A 6,291-nucleotide genomic window follows, 5' to 3' on the forward strand; every position below is an offset into this window, starting at 1 on the left:
ACCACACCGAACAACTCTTTTTCAGTTGTAGTGTAGTTCCTTTGGGCCTCATTCAACACTCTACTTGCATAGTATATCACATACAACACTCTTTCTCTCTTTTGACACAAGACAGCCCCTAAAGCCAGATCACTAGTATCACACATGATCTCAAATGGTAGAGACCAATCCGGAGCAACAATAACCGGGGTTGTCACCAAACTCTCTTTAATAGACTCAAAAGCTTTCAAAAAATTCTGATCAAAAGTAAAAGGTGCTTCCTTTTCAAGCAAATTGGTCATAGGCTTAGCTAATTTGGAAAAGTCTTTAATAAACCGCCTATAGAACCCAGCATGCCCGAGAAAACTCCTAATACCCTTGATGTTAGTCGGCGGAGGGAGCTTTTCAATAACTTCAATCCTAGCTCTATCAACCTCAATCCCCTTTTCGGACACCTTGTGTCCAAGAACTATGCCATCCCTAACCATGAAATGGCACTTTTCCCAATTCAAGACCAAGTTAGTCTCTTGACATCTTGTCAGAACCAAAGCTAAATTCCCTAGACAAGCATCAAAATTTGGACCAAAAACAGAGCAGTCGTCCATAAAAATCTCGATGCAAGTCTCTATCAAGTCAGAGAAAATAGCAAACATACACTTTTGGAAAGCAGTTGGGGCATTGCAAAGCCCAAATGGCATTCTCCTATAAGCAAACACGCCGTAACGGCAAGTGAATGCCGTCTTCTCCTGGTCTTCCGGTGCAACACAAATTTGGTTGTACCCGGAATAGCCATCAAGAAAACAGTAGTATTGATGCCCAGCCAACTTATCAAGCATTTGATCTATGAAAGGCAAAGGAAAGTGATCCTTTCTAGTTACCGAATTCACCCTTCAGTAGTCAAACCCTCCACTTGACGAGTGGGAATCAATTCATTGTTCTCATTGGCAACTACAGTGATGCCTCCTTTCTTGGGAACCACTTGAACAGGACTTACCCATTCACTATCCGAGATTGGATAAATAACACCTGCATCAAGCAATTTAATTATCTCTTTCCTCACCACGTCCTTCATGGAAGGGTTAAGTGTCGTTTGAGGTTGGACTATAGGTTTGTAGTTTTCTTCCAGCAAAATTTTATGCATGCATATCGCAGGACTAATACCTTTGATATCATCAATAGTCCAACCCAAAGCTGACTTATGATCCCTCAAAACTCTGAGGAGTTTCTCCTCTTCCAAGGGAGTGAGAGCACTACTTAAAATAACAGGTTTATTCTCACCTTCCTCAAGAAAAGCATACTTGAGAGAGGAAGGGAGTGGCTTGAGCTCACTCTTCTCCTCAATCATAATCTCCTCATCCCTAACTAATTCTTCTTTCCAAATCCTTTTGGTGGAAAGGGATGAGACAGATTCTAATTGAGTTAGAGTAGCATTCACTTCATGGTACAAAGAATCAAGTTCACTCTCAAGATTTTGGTCCTCTATCTCTAGCCCTCCATGATTGTTGTTTCCAAGGGGTCCTTAATAGATATCCTAACAAACTCTTCACACACGAGCTCATCCACCACTTTACATCGGAAAACTTCCTCATCCGCTCGGTGTTTCAAAGAGTCAAAAATATTGAAGAGGACCTCGTCTTCCCCTACTTTCAAAGTTAGAGTTCCCTTAGCCACTTTAATCTCAGCCTCACCAGTGGCTAAGAACGCTTTCCCCAGTATGAGAGGAACTTTTGAGTCCTCTTCCATGTCCAGAATGACAAAATCCACTGGGAAGACAAACTTGTCCACCTTCACCACAACATCTTCAATGATCCTGTAAGGGGTTTTTAAGGACCTATCCGCCATTTGCAAAAAAAATCATAGTTGGGGTAACCTCACCTAAGTTCAACCTTTTAAACATGCTAAGCGGCATCAAGTTGATACTCACTCCTAGATCACACAAGGCTTCTACCACGGTTAGCCACTCAATTTCCACCGGAATAGTAAAACTCTCGGGATCTCTTCTCTTCCTAGGCATCTTTCTTTGCAAAATGGCACTACACTCTTCAATCATCATAATAGTTTCATCAACCTCACTCAACTTTCTTCTCTTACTGAGGATATCTTTCATGAACTTAGTATAGATTGGCATTTGCTCCAAGGCTTCGGAAAAAGGAATATTAATATGGAGTTTATTAAAAACTTCCAAGAACATAGAAAATTGTTTATCCAAATTTTTCTTCACCAAAGCCTTGGGAAATGGAATCCTGCGGAGCTCAGGAATATGAGTGTTTACAACTCTAGTTCTAATGGGCTCACTTGCTCTTCTCTCCATGACATCCTCATCTCTCTCTTCCTCAGCTTCCTCATTTTTCTCTCCCTCAACTTTTTTCTCTGCCTCATGCAACACTTTTCCACTCCTAGTAGAAACAACAGCAGTATTTTCTTGCTCAGTTAAAGCTAAAGTTTTAGAAGAGAACTTACCTTGGTGATTATCGGACATTTGCTTTGCTAGCTGTCCCAATTGACTCTCCAGGCTCTTTATAGCCACCTCTTGGCTTTTGTAATTGCTTGTTGAATGATCAATGAATCTCTCGATCAGCTCCTCTAGACTCCTCTTGCCAACCGTCTTTCCAACAATTTGCGGTTGGACAAAAGGCCCATGTTTTGTGGTTGGAGCTTTTCCTCCTTGTGTTAATGCCTTGACCTCGCTTTCACCATCATTGATAGTACAATGGTTACTAGCATGAGATCCACCACAAAACTCGCACTCCGAACAAGTCATTCTTGCTCCAATTGACTTGGTCTCCTTTATATGCTTTCGGATTTCCGCTACATCCCCAGAGAGTTGCTTGTTGGAGGCTATGAGCTTGTCATAAATTTCAACTTCAAAAGCACTCCTTCGGATTTGGCGTTCTTTCTCGGAGTTCATGGCTCTCACCGCCATTTTTTCTATCAAGTCATACCCAGCTTGTGGGGGAAGAGCATCGAACTCCCCATTTGAAGCCGCATCCAAGCCAAACCTTGATGAGTATAATAAACCATCATAGAACTTTGCAACAATTTCAGCTTGGGTAAGATTGTGTTGAGGACACTTCTTCAAAAGCTTCTTGAAATGCTCTCAAGCCTCATAAAGATTTTCATCCGAGGATTGCACGAAAGTCATGATGTCATTCTTGAATTTCCTCAAAAGGGACTTTGGGAAGAACCTCATTGTGAATTTTTCTTCAAGGTCTTCCCAAGTTGTGAGACTACCTTGAGGTTGTGAGTTAAGCCAATCCTTTGCTGCGTCCTTCAAAGAGAATGGAAATAGGCTCAACCGAATTGCATCCGAAGGAACACTGAACACCCGATAAGTGTTGCAATTACGGATGAACCTTTCCATATGAGCATGAGGATCTTCCGAAGAACTCCCACCGTATTGGCTTTGGCTCACCATGTTGATGAATGCCGGTCTCAACTCAAAGTCCCCCACTCCTTCGGGGATGACAATACTCCCAGGATAGTCAAACTCATGGAGCCCGAAGTGAGTTCCCGAAGAGATCGGTTGGCATTCTCAACTTCTTGTTCACGCATTCGGAGGGTTATACCCTCTTGGATTCTTGCCTCAATATGGGCTTGCATCTCCTCCTCCGTCATATGGCCACCCATGACGGTGTCTCTCTCGAGAGAAACCTGAAAGTATGACACTAAAATAGAGAAAGATTAGTAGCACCAATTCTAGACATGTTCAAAACTTAAAACAAAACCACAAACTAAAAACTTAAACCAAGAATCGCAAAACAATTCCCCGGCAACGGCGCCAAAAACTTGTTGGAAGTTCTGCAAGTGTACAGAATCTACCCGATTTTAAATTATCGAACCTCAGGGAATTAGATTGCCAATTCAGTTTAAGATTCAAATTCAAGGTTGAAAAGCTAGTAAAATTCAGTTTTAAAGGTTGATTGTTTCTTAGATAATGTAAAAGACAGGTGAACAAGTAATTAAGCGTGTGAAAATCAGAGATGAGGTTGCCTTGGGTTCTTGCTCAACTCAATCAGTTTTAGCAAACCTTTCCTACTTACAAAGTTCAGAGTCTCTCCTTGATGTTCTAGCCTAGGAAGTCATCTATCGATGCCTCGCAAAAATAACCCTTTCTAATCAAAAGATAGGTTCAATTCCTTGACAACCTAAACATTTTCTAGAAGCACTAAGCATAGAAATCAGGCCAACAAACGCCTACCTTTCCTCTATTCCTAGTAGCAAGCATAGAAGAGGTAATCCCACAACAAGTCCCAATTCCATAACAAACTTTCGTTATGAAAATAGAAAAGCAAAAAGCTAGCATTCATTCAAGCTTAAAAGATAAAGCATAGGAGTGGGATTCAAGGGTTTACTCAGAACAACATGAATAGAAAAGGGATGAAAGCTAAAACATTCAAAGTCTTACAAAGAGCCCAAAGCAAAAGGGGTTTTAGCCAAGCATGGCTATGAAATCCATACAAGAAAGTAAAGATGAAACCTGGAACATAAGGTTTAGAGAAAGCTCCTCAAGCTCCAGAACCCAAACCCTCTCTTCTAACTTATTACAATATGAGAAATTGACAAAAAGTCCCTAGAGAAATGTCTAAAAACCAATTTATAGGCAAACCAGGCGAGTCTGGGCGCTCAGGCGCCAATTCAGAGCGCCTGAGCGCCAATTCCAGCTCAAAACAGGCTCTCTGGAAGGTAATTGGCGCTTAGAGCATGCCTAGGCGCCAAATCCGAATCCTAGAACAGAACAATTGGCGCCTAGGCGCCAATGGAGCACGCCTAAGCGCTCTGACTTCGCTGGAAAGACTTTAGAACTTCCTCTTAACTCCTCTTCAAGCCTCTTTAACCCTTTCTTCAATTCACCAAACTTCTTGACCTTCCCAATTCATCAGTTTCAGACCTGGTAACTTAGGCACAAAGCAAAGGAGAAATCTAGAAGCTTTAAGAGTTAATTAGCAAAGAGAACCTTCAATTTAAAATAAGAAATCATGCAAGTCCTCAACTTACTTAAAATACAATAAAAGTCCCTATCAAACTATAAAATTACCAAAGCAAAGTAAAATCACAAAGAAAGATAAAAATGCATGAGAATGCATGAAACACTACATGAGACTCAACAAAAAGACTCAAAACTAACAAAGGAATGACCCTAAAAACACCACTCAAATAGGGTCATCACCAACTTCCTTAACCTTCCGCACATTACTTGCTTCCTTGTCCTGTATCCGTTTCCTCGCCAACGACACCTTTGCTGCCCTCACGCGCTTCCTCTTACATGCGTCGTCCTCCACTTCTATGATGTAGTCTCTTGCTCGGGCGCGAACTTCCGTCATCGAGTGCGCTGGTTTCCTACTCAGCTTGCACTCCAATTCCTCGAACTTCGTGGACGCAGCACTATACCGCTCCATGTACTGCTTCAAAGTTTCTCACTCCCTCTGCCGAATATCGAACAGATCTTCGATCGCTCTTGTGGAGAACTGGACAAGGAATTCGGACGAGAGGTCGCAAAACTTCGCTATGGATCCTTGAGGCAGAGTCATAAACCAGGCCATTGACGAACCTCGAAACGTAAATGGAAGGATCCTGCACTTCACAGCGTCGGAAGCTTTGCTCACCGCCATCTTCTCATTGAGCTGAAGGAAATGATCTTTTGGATCGGTTCGTCCATCGTACGTCTCCAACACAAGGTTTCTCATGCCATCCGGTAGGGTCACCTCTCTAACCGCTACTGAGAACGGCTCGACTTACGCAGCAGCTTCAGCATCCTTCGCCTCTTCATTCCACTGCCTGAGGCAATAATACTCCAATTCTTCCTGCAAACAATCGTTTTGCAGTCTCATAACGCTAGCTTGTGCCAGTCGCGCTTTTTTACGGCGCAGTCTCCCTATCCTGTCGCAGAGCGGTGAGGATTCTTGCTTCTGCTCCATTTCCTCGCTACGCCTTTGGCAGCGTGGCTTCATCAAGATCTATCAGCGGACCAAGAATCCAGACAAAGAATTGAGAACCGAAAATCACAAGCCGAAAAGAATTTTCTCCGAAAATCGAACTTCACTCAACCAGATTACAATCCACGTAGTCCGGGAATCGAAATCTATCGTTCCCCATAGACGGCGCCAAATGTTCTATCTAAGAACATTGAGATGAGGTATAGTACCTAGAGTGTAAGGAACGTGATGTGAGATTCCTAGAGAGAATCAGAGCGTAATCATTTTTAGAGAGAGAGAGAGTAACTGAATTTCAATCTTGTTATTTCTCAAATGAGCTAAGAGTACCTTACAATTGGTATTCATCCCCTATTTATAGATGTGGAGCTAGGCTTGGCGC

The 6,291-nt window shown here is 42.4% G+C and overlaps 1 non-coding gene across 1 annotated transcript; it reads left to right on the forward strand.

Moving 5' to 3' along the window:
* Positions 1-3,032: 3,032 nt before the first annotated feature.
* On the forward strand, positions 3,033-3,139 carry LOC130716369 (small nucleolar RNA R71). Its single transcript, XR_009011986.1, has one exon. It is a non-coding gene; the product is annotated as a small nucleolar RNA R71 (small nucleolar RNA).
* The last annotated feature ends 3,152 nt before the right edge of the window (positions 3,140-6,291 follow it).

This window comes from Lotus japonicus, chromosome 4, assembly GCF_012489685.1.
Source record: "Lotus japonicus ecotype B-129 chromosome 4, LjGifu_v1.2".
In the NCBI taxonomy this organism is placed as follows: domain Eukaryota; kingdom Viridiplantae; phylum Streptophyta; class Magnoliopsida; order Fabales; family Fabaceae; genus Lotus; species Lotus japonicus.